The sequence below is a fragment of the Adiantum capillus-veneris genome, chromosome 17 (assembly GCF_014529385.1).
Source record: "Adiantum capillus-veneris isolate H3 chromosome 17, ASM1452938v2, whole genome shotgun sequence".
Classification (NCBI taxonomy): Eukaryota; Viridiplantae; Streptophyta; class Polypodiopsida; order Polypodiales; family Pteridaceae; genus Adiantum; species Adiantum capillus-veneris.
Window position 1 is genome coordinate 101,803,552 of NC_140947.1, and position 18,929 is coordinate 101,822,480.

Consider the following 18,929-nt stretch of genomic DNA (forward strand, 5'->3'; position numbering starts at 1 on the left):
TTCGAGGAGCAGTGGCTATAGTCTGTCCATCTTTCTCAATTCGGCATTTGGTATGATCAAATCCAACAAACAGACCAAGATCAACAAGTCTAGCAACTGAAAGAAGATTACGTTGAAGATCTGGTACATGGGAGTGACAACAACGGGGGAGACCCACTCCAAATTCTCCACTGGATAGATAAAACCTACTTCTAGAAGCTTTCTTACCTCCTTAAGTAAAGCTTGCTCCTTCGTAGCTTTTGTGATTTAGGTTTGGCCTGTGGCTTTAGCTCGATCTTGTGTTGAAAATCATCTACTCCACACACGTGGGTGTAGTCTTTAGCAAAAAGCTTAGGAAATTTCCTTAACACACCTTTGAAATCCTCACTTTCATCCTTTGTAAGTGTTGTAGACAACATACCTTCTAGCATTCCTTCATCTTCCACATTTTGGTTCTCTAGGGAACCTACCTCCTCCAAACCTTGACAAGAGGTCTCTTGGTTGGTTGGCTTAAACCTTACCCCCATCACTTCGATGGAAGACTCCTCTTCAGTAATGCTACTGCTACTTTCTTCTTCTGAAGTGTTATCTGTCCAATCTTCTTCAGTCTCACTTTGAGATGATTCTTCATGGAGCTCCTCTTGGCGTTGCTCCTTCATGTCAAAGACAACCTTCTTATGATTTTCATGCCTACAAATTATTTTTCCACTCTCTCAATCCTGCAAAGCTTGCATTTTCATTAGCCATGGTCTTCCTAGGATAAATGGATAACCACTTCCCTTGGTCGACATAACATAAAAATCCACCGCCTTATTAATGCCAAAGGCCTCCACAAAAACATTTTACAATGCCTACACACCTAGCCTTGCTATTGTTTGCCATCTTGAATTTGATTTCAGGTGTCTCATGGATGTGCATGCCCTCTGTCATGATGCAAATTTGTGGACCCCCATCCACTAGACCTTTCCTAACCAATCTTCCTATGATGTAACAGTCTAGCACCGATGTAATGTCCTCATTCATTTTAGCTTGTGCAATTTTTACAACAGCAACACTCTCTTTTACCTTTCTCCCAGTGCTAACTTCCCTTGTTAAATCCCTCCTAAATTGTGGACATAATGCAAAAAAATGAGACCATGAGATATCAGGACCCTTACCTCTCATGTCTTCCAACAAGTTGTACGGAGCCATACCATGTCCAAGAGGGAAGTCTTGGAGGTTGATACGACGTCGAGTCCTCTTGGTTTCCTTTGCCTTATTTTAATTTCCATGGTCACTTTGTAACATGACTCCTTATTTCTCCTTTTATTTTCCACGACCACGCTTAATGCCATTTGCTTCCATGTCCACCTCATTGGAATTTGTCACCTCTATCACATACACATTTGGATCTGGCAGAAGGTGGAACTCCTTCCACTCCTCTTGGAGGTGGTCTTGTTCCATTTGGACTTTGTAGAAGCCGTGGTTGTTGACTAGTTCCTTTCCCTGTATGCATCACTGGGTAATTCAAGTTAGGTCTCCCTGGCTCCCCATGGGGCCAATGAAAATTATACATCCATGTCAAGACTCTCCGCAATTCCAACATTGCAAGACTCTCCTAGGTTGTGGTGGTTCTCACTCTTTTGACTTATTTGCTTGTCCCCGTTGGGACCTATAGCTTGTGCAAGGTGAATTGACAAGTTACTTAAGGATTCATTTAACTTTTCAATTACCTCTGTTGTTACCTCCGGAATCTCTCTGGATGTTGATGCTTGCAATTTTCCCTTAGGTCTAGGACCCTCTAATGGAACCTCTCCTCTTAGACACTTCAGTTTCGTATACTTCTCAACAGCCCTAGTTTCAGCTGCATCAAAGGTAGCATGTGCACCTGCCTCAATTTTTATCTTGAGTGTGGGAAAGAGACCGGCTATGAACCTCTCCTTCTTTAGGAACTCTGCACCATTACCAGGGTTAGCAACATTTCTTACCCATACAGTCCAAATACATAGAAACTCTTGTTTACACATGTAGTAGTCATCTAAGTCTTTTGGTTTGTGAGAAACAATGTCTTGCCATAGCTTTTGAGTGTTTTGGGGATTAAAGAAGTATCTCTTAAAAAGATTCACAACTTCCATGTAATTCCCTTTAACTTCCTCAGGAAAAGAGTCAAACCAAGTGCTAGCATCTTTCCTAAGGACCACCTCAAACATTTCTACACGTTCTTGATTAGTTACTATCCTCTTGATATGGCAAGACATCTTGAAATTTGCTAAAAATAATTATGCATTCTCTCAAGGCTCTCCAAAGAAAAGAGGATATCCGGACATTTGGCGTTGGGCCTCCATTGAATCAGTTTCAAAGTGACAACACGTTTTTGTTTTTCTTTCTTAAAAATATCTACATAATAATATTTTCTAAATTGCAATATTCTACAACAAGATAAAAGTATTCACATCAAATGACGTATGATAATCAATGAGAGGCAGGATAACAGGGTTTGGTGACGCGAGAATCTCTCCTACTCTTTGGGCACCAAACATGAACATCATACATTGTTGAAAATGGATCTTTCTACTAATTGCAATGTTTATTCTAATGTGTGGAGTGAAATGGAAGGGGAAATTACCTCTATTCCTGGGCCAATATCCATTGTCTATGGATGACCTAATGCTTAAAACAAAACAAAAATATAGACGTCCAAACTAAGGTCGTACCTAATGAGAGATAAAATAAAAGGATTTAATGAAGCGTTTATCTCGGCCAACCTAAGAGGACCTAAAATTCTACAAATTACATGTTGAAATTGCAACTTAGTACTAGAAATTATGTGTATCTTTTTCCTTGCAATGGGAATGAAAGGATCATACAAATTCTTGTGATTCATGCAAACTACTTGACTATGCTAAAGCTGTTCCTACAAAAAAATACACAAGCCGTCCTCAGTGGGGCCACCGAAATTGAGGCGATCCGGGGCAAAGTCTTCAGTGGCCCCCCTTTGTTGAATTTGCATATGGATCCAAAGGTGAGCCCCTCCTTGCATGAGAGAATGAGTTAATTGATTCTTAGGGGTTTGAAAATATGCATGGTTGTGGATTATGCAAAATATAATATATGGATAAGATGGGGAAAAACAGGCTAGTATATATCAACAATTTATGGAATCTAGAATAATGTCAGCTACATATAAATATAAAATGAAAAAAAGAGATATATGAAAATATAAGGAATCAAATGAGGGGACCTTCATTTGTTTTTATTGAAGTATATTTATTTACAAGAGATAAGAAAAAATATCTCTAGGAAATAGGAATTTAGTGAAAGGCAATGACTGATGGTGAAAGGTATTTTTGAAGTTTTCCCTTGGAGTGGATTCTCACCCAAAAATAAGAGAATCTTGCATAAAAATATTTATATATAGAATACATCGGTAAGAAATATTATAGTAATAGTGAGTCAATGTACATAGCATACTTAGGAAAATAATGCACACCTAGGTAGAAATATTTAATTAAATACCAAAATAATTATGAAAATTTCCTATTTTTAGGCCCTATATACAATGAAATATATACACACAAATGGGCCATAATATATTTTATTTTTTGATTTTATTTATTTTTTTGGCTCAACTAGCCCAGTGACTAGCTAGTTGAGGGTTTTAAGAAGATATGGGAAAAATTCCCTAACTCACACACGCCTATGTACAATGAAAGGGTGAGGATAACCATAGTGTTTGAGTGATTTTGATAGGGTGAGGTAGCTCACTATGGCAATTACGAAGAGCCAAAAAACGACTATCGGTACATGTAGAGATCATATGAGAGCTATGGACGTAAGAGGGGAGGTTAATGGCGAAGAAGGTGAGAGAAACCATAGAAGGTGCAGGTTTGAGTGAGGGATTGAGAGGAACGAGTGTGTGTGTGTCTGTGTGGAAGTGGGAAAGGAGATGAGATAAAACTATGGGTTACTTTGTTAGACAAGTGGGCAGATTGGGGTCCACTCAAAAAATCCTATCTCACCGGTGGTATCTCCAAGAATCGTGAAAAATATAGAGGTCATTTTTCAGCTTATGGGCTACATTTTCTCTATTAACCACATCTTCAAATTCTGAGCGGAGATAGGTGCCAAAAATCTCACCAAAACACCAGGTTTTTATGCTACAAAAGTCTATTAGTGGTCCCCTCCTTTGTTAAATTTGCACAATGCATCCAAGAGTGAGCTCCTCCTTTGTCATATCATGATACAACGCATCCAATTTACCTTTACACATGCATGGAGGAGGATTATTGATGAAATGAGAAATATATACATGGTGGGACTAGTGTATGGATCATTCATTGATTTTAGCTGAATGAGCACATGGTGTTAGAATTATGAGTATATAATAAGAAAAAATATGAAAGAATTATGGATATGAAAAAAGATATTGGAATCATATGATATGGTCCCTCTTTTGTATTATTTTGGGTGAAAGAGGAAAATATATGCAAGTAAATGAAAATAATATAAGAACATGACTAACGGAGTAGAAATCAATTTTTTGTTTTCACGAGGTGAGGGTGAAAATGTGGGGGTGAGTTGTATAGAAGAGATTAGAGTATGTACACATTGGCAAGAAAATACTTATGGTGCAAGAGGATAAAAGAAGGCGTGCATAGGTTTAATAAAACACACACCTAGGTATAAATATTTAAATAAAATATCAAAATAATTCTAAAAATCCTTATATTTAGGCCATATATACAATGAAATATTTACACACACACAAGGTCATAATATACTTTTTTTATTATTTTTATTTTTTTTGGCTCAACTAGCGTAATGACTAGCTAATTGAGGGTTTTTAAGGAGACATGGGGAAAGTCCCCTAACTCACACACACCTACGTACAGTGAAAGGGTGAAGATAACCACAGTGTTTGAGTGATTTGATAGGGTGAGGTAGCTCACTATGGCAATTTTGAATAGCCAAAAAACGGCTATCACTGCTTAGAGTCTCTCCATGACATAGTGGTAATGCACCTCAATGTGCCTTGTGCGAGCATGAAAGTCGGGTTCCTCACAACTGCCAATGCACTCTAATTTTCATTGTAGATGATGTCAGTATTGTCCTTTCCAACACCCAAATAAGCCATAAGTTGTCCAGATCCGTACACACTCAAACGTAGCTATGAAGACTGCCTTCTACTCAGCCTTAGAACTAGAAGTGGCCACAATAGGGTTCTTCTTGCTTAACCATGATATGTATGAACTTTTGAGCATGAAAAAAAAATCACTTGTGTATACTCGCGTTGTCAGGAATTTTTTGGGTGGAAATGAAGTTGCTAGTCCATGCTAAAAAGCTTTCTCACTAGCCCCGAGTACATAGATGTACATAATGCTTTGAGTTTTTTGGAGTGCTCTTGTAAAATTTACGTACAAAGGCTTGGTTTTGGTCAAGATGTTGGTTGAGTCTTGGGTTGGTCGATCTTTCAAAAAATAGTTTTTAATGAGCATTCCTAGTCGTGCTTGATAACTTGCAAATCCGACTCCAACATCATGAGTTACACGCACTCGAAGTGGATGGTTTTTTCACTTAAAAAGTGACAGCGGATACACGGGGAAAGACGGCAAGTGGGCCAACTTGATGGTTTTTTTTAGAAATGGTATGTTTAGAAATTTCTGGAGTTAGCCAGGGTAATAAGCTCCAAGCCATGCTTTACGGCGCTACATTTGGTTGTTGGGGTCACTCGCTACGCCTCCGAGAAAATGGCTCAGGTTGGGGGCAAAACAAAAATTTCAGATTTGGACATGGGGAAGTTGGGGAAGGTGGGAGGATGGTGCCAAGTGGAAATGGAATAACCCCACATGGGGGGGAGCAAATGACAAATGGAGGGTATAAGGGGGGGAGTGGGTACCCCCTATGAGTGTATCAAAGGAGTTAATGGAGCTTCTTGGGCTTGCTTGAGAGGGCTCGTGGACTTTGGGGAGAGGAGGGGCGCACAATATGTGATCCCACTGCCTGGACAGGCGCTTGGCCCATTTTTTGGTCCCCGGACACTGTCCCCCCCCACTTGCCTTGGTCAAAAAGTGGCCGACAACCCATTTTTTACCCAAAAAAGGCTCAAAATGGACCAATAAAAAGGTGCCTAAAGGGGGAAATGAAGTCGGCTAAGAGGGGAGAGAAAATCCCTTGGGATAAGAGTCAAAAAAATCCCCATTTAATAGCTGCATTTCTCTTCACACCTGCAGATACTTTCCAGAGACCTCTTTTTTGGAGCTTTTTGAAAACCCCCGAACTTCAAATGCTTGTAATTGGCTCATTCCTTATCGGAATCAAGCATATGGATGCTCTACGGACATCTACACGATCCAATATACACACTCATGTTCTCTAATTCTTCTAATTCCAAGTGTGGTTTGTGCTAGAGCTGTTCTTCTCCAAGATTTACAGGTGTTTAACACAGGTGAATTTGACGGTGCAGCTGTTGTTCTTTCCAATGGTGTGATCGGTGCAAGGCTATAGAGGCATTCATTTTCATTGTCGTTTGCACTCCACAGCATGTCAAAGAAACCATCTAAATCCAAGTATGAAAAAGAATGTAAATCTAGAGGAAATGATTCCCCTTGGGATAAAACGACCCAAAAAGTGAAGTCTCACTCAAGTAGAAAAAGATCCGCCTGATAGTTTGCCAATGCTTAGGCCCTAGGCTATGCATAAATTTGCTAACCTATGAGACTGCAAGCTGAATAACTAGCTTGTGTTGCATACATAAATAAGGCATCCAATAATAGTTTGGCAAAGAGTGACATTAGCAGGGTCACGAGAATCACGAAGACTCAATTTCAAACCTTTTTCCAAGGGAAGGGTCATAGGTTTGAAATCCTCAAGTCCAAACCTACATAGAATGTCTCTATGTAAATTGTTTGACACAAGGCAATACCACCATCACAGTGCATAAATTGTATACCCATATTATGATGCAGCAGTCCTTAATGTTTCATCTTGAAAGAAGTATCAAGTTGATATTAAATTCAACAATATGTGCCTCATTCGGACTAGTGATCATCAAATCATCCATCTATAGAACAATAATGAGAAGTACATCTCCCTCATGCTTTGTTAGACTATTATAAAAGACTCATTTGACCAAATGAGTGTCAACTTTCCCATACCAATCACGAGGAGATTGCCCCATACAAATATTTCTTTCATATGCACACTTTATCCTCTTGTCCTTTCTTGTCAAAACAATGAGGCTGTGTAACATAAATTTCCTCAAATATGTCACCATTCAAGAAAGCAGTAACAAGTCTTGTTGATATACATCCCAGCCAAAATGAGCTCCTAATGCACATAGAAAATTCACAGTAATTATATGAAAAGTGGGAGAATAGTTCTCTTTATAATCTATGTCTTTTTGTTATGCATAGCCTTTTGCAACAAATCAAGCCTTATAGCAACCAATCGCACCATCCGACTGATGTTTCAACTTGTAAACCCACTTCATACCAATGTGCGTATTGCCAGGAGGCAAATCACATAAAGTCCATGTGTAATTTTCTATAAGTGCATCATAATTTGATTTCATGGTAGCCATCCAATTTTCCAAATTATGTACTTCATCATAGAGACAAGTTTCTCAACATCACACAAACTGGAGACAACCAAACCATAGAGATCTAATGCATAAGATGCATGGAGAGAACCTCAATAAGTATACCAGACGAAGGTGCATCTAATTTACGATCACACAAAGTTTGTACCAGTCATTTTGGCATACCTCTACATGCTCATTCTTAGCCCTTTCCTCATCAATTACTTCATCTATATCTCCATCAAAAATTGGTTGATCTGCAACATTTTCCAAAACCCCCATAGGTTGTACAGTTTGTCTGATTGAAATTTACATTCAAACTTCTAACACTAAAAAGAGACAATCAATTGTCATAAATGTCTCATGATGTTACATTACTATCTCTAGTACATGACAACAACCGCTTTGTTTGTGGATGGTACAACCTATAACCTCTGATTTTAACACTATAACTAGAAAAATGCACTTGACAGCCTTATCATCCAATATTTTGCACTACGTTTGTGGCACCAAATCATAATCAAAACACCCAAAAGTATGCATGGGATCAATATATGTCTTTCTATAATGCCATGATTCATATGGATTCATAGACTACAAAGCTCTTGCAGGACACCTATTGAGTAGATGAGTGGCACACATATTGATGGCCTCAAGCCAAAACAAACGTGGCAAATACATCTTACCATCTCCATAATCCGGTCGTTCTTCCTTTCAGTAACACCATTTTGTTGAGGCTTATACAACACTACACATTGATGTTTTATCCCATGACTAGCCAAAAATGCATTAAATTCATGAGACATATAATCCCCCTTTGATCGAACGGAGGATTCCCTTAGTACATTTAGAGACATTTTCAGCCATAGTTAGAAATTTCTTGAAGCACATAAACACTTCGGACTTTGTCTTAAGCGGATACACCCATGCATGCCTAGAGTAATCATCAATGAAAGTCACAAAGTAAAAGTAATTTCCCAAGGACAGAGTTTGCATGGGCTCACAAACATCATTATGCACAAGCTGCAACCTACATGTATCCCTCATTGAACCATCCTTTGGAAACTTTGAATGATGTATCTTACCAGAAGTACAACCTTCACAAACATGCTCAATAACATGTGCTTTCAAGTGGTGGCAAAGAAGCAACAATATCAGATTTCTACAAACACAAAAAACTAGAAAAAATTGGATACCCAAAACATGCATGCCAAAGTTTTGCATCTGAAATAGCCTTAGAATTCACAATTGTACATTTGTCATCCACAACTTTCACAACAAGACTAAGTCTAGCAAGTGCAAATATAGACGAAAGGTTCTTTTTGATCCTAGGTACATAAAATGCATCAACAAGTGTGAAAGGATGCCATTCGCAACAGACAACACAAGATTTCCAACTCCCTTGATCGGATACAAGGAATTTTTGACACGTGAATGAAATCCTATAAGGGACATCCTTGAGAGTCGTAAACAAGTCAAAATGAGAGGTAATGTGTTGTGTAGCATCACTATCAAAGTACCACAAATGAGCATCTATAGAAACTGACATACATGCATCATGGACAGAATGATCATAAGTGCACTCTACACTAAAATCCCATTTCACATCAACATTAGTGTCACAATCTCCTTTCACAAAAGACTCAATAATAGGTGCATTTATATTGGAACCAACCTCTTTCTTCTTAGCCTCTTTTGTCTTCAACTTAGAACACTACTTGATCAAGTGATCATTAGCTTTACAATAATGGCAACACATCTTCTTTTTTCCCTTTTCACCAAAATTCTCACACAAATTTCTCCCAACAAAAACATTAGGAATTTGTGATTTAACACTCATAGAAGAACGTGAGAAGTGGCTACATTGTTGTTACCACCTTTTCTTTGAGCAGCAATAAAGTCATAATCAACTATACATTGTTTAGCCATGTTTTTTACTAGAAAGTGACTCTTGCAATAGCAATGTGCATAATGCATCAAACTTGACAACTTCTAGATTTTCTTGGGTCATAAGTCTCCAAGTACAAGCAAAAGTCTAGTAACAAAGCATCAAGAATATTATGCACAAGGGAGCTGTCAGAAATGACTTTGCCTACAAAAATAAGTTTCTCACTAATATTCTTGACATGAGCAAGGAAAGTTTCTATCTCATCTTCCTCATGCATAATCTTCAACACCAGCTCTCTATGTAGCAATGCAATTGTAGCCTCATTGTGACTTGCATAAAGACCATCCAAAATATTGCAAGCCGCTTTACAAACTTTGTAGAAAAAATATGAGGAGTAATAGTGTGCTTTATAGACAATGCAATCAATGCATAAGCATGCATATCTCCTACATCCCACCAATGAGATTGTTCAATTGTAGCAAAAATAGCTCTGTCAATAGCAACCCTACCACCAAAACCATCCTCAACAATGCCTATAGCGTGAAAACCAGGATGTACATCCATGCCCTACACAATATTCCAAATGCTCTTTGACACAAGTAAATGTTGTATCATGTAAGACCACATATGGTAAATGTTCCCATCCAGTTTATCCTCAACATCAAACATCTTGAACATATTTGTGTTGTTGTCAGCCATGGTGAATGCCTGCACTTGATGCAAAAACTATCCAAAATGAGGAGAAATAAAGTGGCACCAACGCATGCTATATAGCACAACCCACAGAAGACTGTAAGCCTGGACCTGTTATGCAAAAAACGGCATAACAAAAATTCCACACAAAATGACAAAATTGCCTGTGTAGCACTGCCTATAGTGGAAACAGAGGTTGAAATGAGCCCGAATAAAAAAATTGAGTAGGACTATGCTAGAGCTGCTAGCCACTAACCCTGGGAGGATACGACCTGCTTTGATACCAATTATTGTAATTAGGATTGCAAGGAAACACACATAGTTTGGAGAGGATGAAGGAAGCTCAAGACACACAAATAGAGAGTGTTTTACTTAATGTACAATGGAAAGATAAGATAGCCCTAGAGTGATCGGTGTATATAGAATGAACAGGGAAACAATGTCTTAGTGGGAAAAAATGCTATGATACCAATTATTGGAATTAGGGTTGCAGGAAAACACACACAACTTGGAGAAGATAAAGGAAGCTCAAGGCACACAAGAGAGAGTGCATTACTTAGTGTGCAATGGAAAGATAAGATAGCCCAAGAGTGATGGGTGCATATACAATGTATGGGGGGGGATAAAACCTCCTAGTGAGAAAAAAATGCCTCGACGGTCCTAAGGGTGTTCACATACATCACTGCTACATGTATACGGTAACACTACATACATGCCGCTTTCTCTCTCTATGTCTCTCTTTCTCTCTCTACACCAAACCTTTACCTACTCTACATGCCCCTATCTACACCTTAGCGTAACATAATCTAATTAGATTAGATAGAGAAGGAATTAAAAGAGAGGTAGAATAGGTGTAGAGAGAGAGGTAAAGAGATTTTTATATCCATCTATCTACCTCTCTTTCTACACCTATTCTACACCTATCAGGATAGAGAGAGGACATTTGAAGAGAGGTAGAATATGTGTCGACTAGTTTGTTTGGCCAATGCAAGTGAGGGGCACCCTCCTAGTCGGCCACACCTTGTCCCAAACAACTTTTTTGATCTAATATATCCTATTTTTTTGAAAAGCATTGTAAACAAGCCTATGTAATTTGATTTGAGACACTACAAGAGGTACTTTACATCAGCGACGCTCGCAGTGCGATGCTTAAAAGTGAAAATCCATGGCGTCGCTATCAGTGTCACTATGGGCATCACTATTTTATTTGTTACATAACGACGCTCATAGCGATGCCGACAGGGGTAAAAAATAAATCAATATCTGAGTTTTTGGTGCTCAAGCAAAGAGGTAACCCGCACTCTCCCTCTCTCTCTCTCTTTCTTCCCCCCCCCCCCCCCCCCACACACACACACACACACACATACACATACACGAGGAGCGGAAGGAGAGCCACATATGCTCCTTCCCTCTCCTCTCTCTCATGCTCTTTCTCTCTCTCTCCCTCTCTCTCTCATATACACACACACACACACACACATTGTGTCTTTGAAAGAAAGAAAGAGAGAGAGAGAGAGAGAGAGAGAGAGAGAGAGAGAGAGAGAGAGAGAGCACATGCATAAACAAAACACACACACACATGCATAAACAAAGAATGCATACACACACACACATTGAGAGAGAGAGAGAGAGAGAGACAGAGAGAGAGAGATAAAGTAAAGAGAGATAATGAGAGAGAGAAAGATATAAAACAAAGAGAGAGAGAGAGAGAGAAAGAGAGAGAGGAGAAAACAAAGAAAAAGAGAAAGAGGGAGAGAATAAAAAACCAAAGAGAGAGAGAGGGGTAGAAGACGAAAGAGAGAGGTAAGGGGAGAAAACAAAGAGAGAGAGATTAGGTTAAGATTTAAATTAGATTACATTTAGATTTATGTTTATGTTGAGTTAAGATTATGTTAGATTTAGATTTAGTTAGATTAAGATTAGGTTAGATTTGAAATTAGGACAGTATTAAAGATTATCTAGCTATGTTAGATTTAAGTTAGACTACATTTAGGTTTAGGATTTAAGATTGGATTAGATTTAGGTTTATGTTGAGTTTAGTATTAGATTAGATTTAGATTTAATATCAAGACAAGATTTAAGATTAACTAGATTAAACTAGATTAAATGTAGTCTAAATTTAACTAGATTAAATTTAGACTACATTTAGATTTAGGTTAGATTTAAGATTAGATTAGATTTAGGTTTATTTTGAGTTTAAGATTGGATTAGATCTAGGTTTAAGTTCGATTTAAGATTAGATTAGAGTTAGGTTAGATTTTAGTGCATGTCCATGAAGGCGCGGTTTCCCCAAAGAGAAAACACTAGTTACACAACAATATGTATATTCCCATCAAAATTTGACACATATAATTAACTCACACACTAACCATATTCAATTCTGCAAATCACCATATGTTCAATTAGGTTAGATTTAAGATTAGATTTTGGATTGAGTTTTTATATTAGAGTCTACCTTCGGGATTACGGTAAAAAAATTAGAGTTAGATGAACGGTGATCCCTCTCTTCCTCTCTACGGATGCAACCTTAAGTTGGAAAGCATTCAATGGCATGATACTCAGATTGGAGGCCAACATGTAATGTGCTAAGTAATCCCTCAAACAAAGACCTACTGTGAAGAGATGTTAAGATGTTGTGCTAGATCTAGAGAAGAGGCAAAGGGGTTATGGCCACTACATGCACTATCATGTAGACGTGGGTGTGTAGATTTCTCGTACCCAAAAATATAGGCATTGAACAATAAAGACGAGATTATAACCCGGTGATTCTAATCTCCATGCACCTCTAGACCGAGGTGTGCGGCGGGGATTGGACATGACTAGAGACTGTGAGGTAGTTTACAGTGTGAAAAGAGAGAGAGAGAGAGAGAGAGAGAGAGAGAGAGAGAGAGAGAGAGAGAGAGAGAGAGAGAGAGAGAGAGATAAAATACGGAGGATGCCAATAGAAGATTAAAATTTATGTCCAGGTTATAAGGTCTTTACCTTCATTATGAGTAGTGACGAGGATGTGGGGCCGTCCAACCGAAACACCTATCTCTCAACAAGGATCTTATGTCCTTGTAAAAAATGCAAGCATGTTGTGTGATGGACAAGATGCGTTGCTTTGCAGTACGTTCGCGAATTTGGTGAGTTGGATCCATCTATTATAGATTGAGTTGTTTCCAACTATAATTCGATTGACAATGACACTGGCCAACATGCAGCAATCTTGCAACCAAAATAACGTGTTCGTAGGCGCTTTGGTCAAGCAACAAACGTGAGGCTACAAGATGTAGCCTTTGACAGCTCAAAGGATGATCATGCAGACCACATTCCCAATGAGGCAATGTTTGAGCCCGAGATAGATGAAATGATCGAGACGATCATGGATTCAGAAAGGCTTATCTATGATAATATGAAAAGTGAAGTCGATACGTTGTCAGGAGTTTTTTGGAGCAAGGGATTGCGCATATGTACATATACATGCATGGTGCATCAAATAAAGAATTGCCCATTTTTCAGAGCCAGGTGGTTACGTGGGGCCCACATGTGTACAGGTAGGAGAGGGTGTACATAGTGCATCGATTTCCACTATTACCAATACCACTGTTTTTTCTTCAATAAGGAGGAGTTGGTAGCACGTAAAACTTCTCGAGGAATCTATCTGCGGGCCGATGACATGAGGTAAGCAGGTGCGTCAGATGGCATCGAGTGGCGTCAGGAGGCCGAACGGGGTCAATATTTGCACATGGATGAATACGGACACACAGTGGTGTTTTCTTGTGAGAGTTATGCAGAAAGGTCATCATTAGGACCACTTTTTTGGTCCACTTCACGTGGTTGCGAGACACATTATTGAAAAGAAATGAGTGCCAGGTGTGCGCATGGATGCAGCAGAGTAACAACTATGCACTGGGAGGTCAGTTTTTGGCCTGTTCGGGGTCCGTTTGAGGTCATCTAAAAGGCCAAGGGTGCCCAACTAAAAAAGATAAGTTTGGGAACTGAAAAATCAGAGAGAAGACATTTGGCTCTTTGACATTCTAGACTGGAGTTTTGGGCCGTTCCGGAAGTGATGGTGCTCTCCATTTTGCCAAATTCCTACCTCTTTTTCTGCTTTTTTGGCTGTGTAAGTTTCTCCTATGAGAGAAGTTTCTGCTCCAGTTTGTGATTGTATCTGGTATCTTTTACCCATATTGTGTGAGCTGTTTGCCCCATTGGTGTTGGCCCAAGCTCATTTGTATCTAAACATCAGAAATTATCCTCTTGTGAGCTGAATGTTTTGGTGTGTGTGTGTGTATGTGTGTGTCTCTGTGTGGAGTGGGCAAGTGGATAGTCTCTCTCCTCTCACTCCATAGGCGTGTTTCCTGTCTCGGCCAGGTGGTTGTGTAAGCCGAGTGGTGCCCCATAGTGTGTGTGTGTGTATCTTCCCAAGAGTGTGTGTCGGGTCATTATAGAGGAGTTCTGTGTGTTTCCATCCCACTCACATTCTTTTGGCGCCCCCACTGAGGATCTTCTTTGAGTACCTTCTGCTTCGAGCTTCAAGCTTCGAGATTCGGGATTACAGGTTACAGGGACAGGTACAGGTACAGGTGATTCACACAGGTACAGGTAGCTGGAGTACAGTGATATACTAGCATTGGTGTCACTTGCAGTTGTTGTGGGTATGGATCACTTGGCGCCTCTTTGAGCGCATTGTCTGTTGGATTGTACGTTACTTGTGGAAACTTCCATTGTACGCATTTGTGGAGCCATACTTGGGTTTTATTTGGCAGTCCCAACCATTTCTGAGACTTGGTATGGAAGATAGTCATTTCTGAGACTTGACTATACGCGATTTGCATTACCCTTTGTGACAGGGTCGATAGAGTGAGGTTTTTATTGAGCTGGGGGATTCTCAAATGTGGAGATCCTTTCGGTAACACAGGTAGCTGGAGCACCCTTTTCATGACCTCGCCATAGGCTATGTACTAGTAAGTTCTATTTGATGCTCGGGTTCTATTGTTGACAGTTTATGCATATATATACAGTCTATATTTTGGGTTCCTACTGCTCTATTTCTGGGGAAACTCTGCCAAAATTTTTCCAAGTTATGATGGCTGGTTTTTTTGTGTTTTAATCCATTTATGCTGTTATGCAACTGAAATTTTGGCAAAATCAGAGGTTAAGTCAGGTGTGCCTTCTTGGGAGCTTCATGGTTGGGTTTAATGGATGATCAAAATGGCCCTCAATTCACTCCATTTCATTTAACTCAAAGAATCCAGATAAATGTTCATCTGTCCAGGAATATTTTTTTCCAGCAGCGCATAGTTTTTATGTTTGGGCCAAGAAGATTATGAGAGATCTTGGAATGTCCTTTGCCTGTTGTAATTCCGATGATCAACTATGAAAACTCATTTGATGTGCATGTGTTTGTCCTTATCTAAAGTTGAGCTCCATTGAAGTTTCTGGGGATTGGGTAGTCAAAAGTTTTAGGTTCTTGCACGTGTGTTCAAAGGGTTTCTCAAAGCATTGTAACTTGGGTAGCCATGGCTTTCTCTTATTCGGAGTTTCATGGAATAAGTGATGAAGATGTGGAAGATTTTTTAAAAAAGATGGAGGTTGCCTACATTAGCAACCAGATTCATGACCCTACGCAGATATTACGTCTTCTCCAAATTTGTTTGAAGAGTGATGCACGAGTCTGGTCCAAAACATTTGAAGAGGAGTTGCGTGCAGCGGATCCACCTGTAAGGTTGAGTTGGGAAAATCTAAGGCATGGGTTGGAAGTGGAAGTTGTGAAGATAGAAGATCCTGACAAAGTGTGGCAAGAAGTACAAGGTTTGGTGCAGAAGGAAGGTGAGCCAGTAGATGCGTACATACGTAAGTTTTCATTGGCATGGGAGTGAATGTGCAAGGCCTTATCACCACAGGTACCCCCGCCTGACATGATGAAGAAGGACAGGTTCTTGGCTGGTCTTTGGGAGAATATACATTGGAGAGTGGAGCTAAAGAATCCTAGGACATATGAAGATGCACTAGAGGTAGCAAGGAACACAGAGTGGAAGTTGAGGAAAATGAGCCAGTTAGGGGTGGAGTCTTTGCCCATGAGGTCTGAATTTCAGCCTATAGAGTCTTTACAAGGTCGCATGTCAGGGGTTCATCATGAACCAGTGGTTCCTGTTACTACTCAGGTTATGCCATCAGTGGTCACTACATCGGTGCAAGATGATGGGCTAAGGCAAGACATGAGGCAAGTGGTAGATTTGATGAAGAATCTCAGCCTAAACAAGCTAGGTCAAGTGGGAAATAATTGAGGTCGAGGAAGGTTTGCAAATCAGCCAAGAGGTGAAGAAAGGCCTAGGAATGGTGTTAGACAAAGCAATGGTAGGTTTTGGAGGCAGACGCCGACATGTTATAATTGTGGAGAGTTGGGTCACATCAGCCCACAATGTGATAAGCCACCAAGGATGGGGGGAGACATGTATCCATTGCCAAGACAGGTGCTAACTAGGTCAAATGATTATGGCATCGAAATTAAGGGAGACGAAGGAACCAGCGGACTGACCCAGGAGGAAAAGGGAAAGACAAAATTGGTAAGTGTAGTCACCTTGGAGAAGGCATCAAAGCTAGAGGATACATTAGTGATGCCTATTGGGAAGAGGACCACAGAGGATAAGGAAGGAAGAAGTGCCCCACGTCCTAGTAAGAAGAAAGGAAAGAGCCATGAAGGCGAGGATGTCAAGGCCAAGAGGAAAAGGAGAGCTCGTCGAAAGTTTCATGTTTCAGATTTTCCACTAGGGGATGGGCAATTAAGCTATGACTTGAAGGAGGATCTGACGAGGAGGAAGGCAGATGTTACTTTTGGGCAGCTTATAGAGATGGTGCCTAAGCTAAAGCGACAGTGGAAGAGGATGGTTAACCCAATGGAGAAAGAGCCAGAGAGAGGTTCAGTAAAGGTGTTGGCAATGGATGAGCTACCAGAAATTTGTCCAATAGTAGATGTGTGGCATAAAAGGAAAAATTTGGGACAAGGTTATGTGGATGGCGGAGCCCAAATATGCGCCATAACACACTCATGCGTTGAGAAGATGGGTCTCACAGTGGCTGGGGTGTCAGGTTTTCGGATCAGATTGGCAAACCATCAAAAAGTAAAATGCTTGGGTGTTGTAAAGAGCTTAGAAGCGGAGGCATATGATGCAAAGGCAGTGGTTGATTTTCATGTGATGCCAGCAGGGTTGGGAGCATATCCTATTATATTGGGCAGACCATGGTTACGTGCAGTGGGAGCTGTTCAAGATTGGCAACATGGTACGATTAGCCTCTATGGAAAGACAGGTACCAAGAAGCTTTATAATATGGACACAAGGAAACGATTAGAGGAGCTTTATGAATATGAGGATGAGTCTAGTGATGAAGACGCTTCCACGGTGATAGATGTGGACAGTGATAGCACTACCAGTAGTGATGAGGATGCTGATGTTTCATTTCTTTTGATGGACAAAGAAATCCAGGAGTTTGGTTTAGTTGCATTTGCGAATGAGGTTGAAGATGAAAGTGAAGGGCCTTATGAAGTGATTGAAGGGCTGATGCAAACCAAGGTTGAGTTGTCAAAGAAGAAGGAATTGTTGACACAAATGATCAGTGGAGACCTCTCAACTATGGAGAAGGATATATATTTGCACATGCTGGCTAGTTTTCGTGATTTGTTCATTACTTCATATGAAGAGATCAGAGGGTTCAAGGGCGAAGAGATGCATATAGAGCTGAAAGAAGGTGCTAAGCCAGTCTGGCAAAGGCTAAGAAGGATGGTTCAAGAGAAAATGGAAGCCTTGCAAGAAGAGGTGGACAAGTTATTGAAGGCAGGGTTCATAGTCCCTGTGGAGACCACAGAATGGGTGAGTCCAGTTGTAGTCAGTCCAAAGAAGGATGGGAAGTGGAAAATTTGTGTAGATTTTAAACCCTTAAACACAGCCACTAAGAAGAACCCATATCCTCTTCCATTCATCGATCAGATCTTGGATTCAGTGGCAGGTTATGAGAGGTACAATGTGTGTGATGGCATTTCAGGCTATTTTCAATTGAAGATTGCTCTTAAAGACCGCACAAAGACAACTTTTATTATGCCATGGGGCTGCTATTGCTACACAGTATTTCCATTTGGGTTGTCAAATGGACCTTCCTTCTATCAAGAGAGAGCAAATTGGGTGTTGGAACCATTCATTGGTAGTTGTGTTAAAGCTTTTATGGATGACTTCTGTGTTTATAGCAGTAGGGCTGAACACCATGAGAAGCTTCAAATGGTATTGGCTCAATATGATGAATGTGGAGGACAACTAAATCCAAGAAATGTCATCTAGCACATCCAAGGGTGAAGTTATTGGGCCACATGGTGTTAGAAAATGGCATTGAGGCTGATCCAGACAAGGTTAAGTCTATTATTCTTCTTCCATCACCTACGAGTACGAAGCAATTGGCAACCTTTATACACAAAGTGAAGTACATGGCAAGGTTTATTCCATTGTCTTCTTAGATTCTTTATCCATTACAACAAGTGGCAAAGCATGATCCATTGCAATGGGATGAAAACTATGAAGAAGTGTTTCAAGAGGTGAAAGAGGTGTTAGGGGGGTTGTTAGCCATGCAGGCTCCTGATTGGGAGCAAGTGTTTTATGTAAATCCATCAGTAGGGGAGGATGCCATTGGATCCATGCTATTGCAAAAGGGGAAGGGCAGACATTATATGAGGCCAGTGTATTGTGCAAGCCGTGTGAAGCTGGTAGCAGAGAGAAAATTCTCAGAAGTAGAGCTAGTGATGGCCAGTGTAATATTTGCTTGTCGACGATTTCGTCATTACTT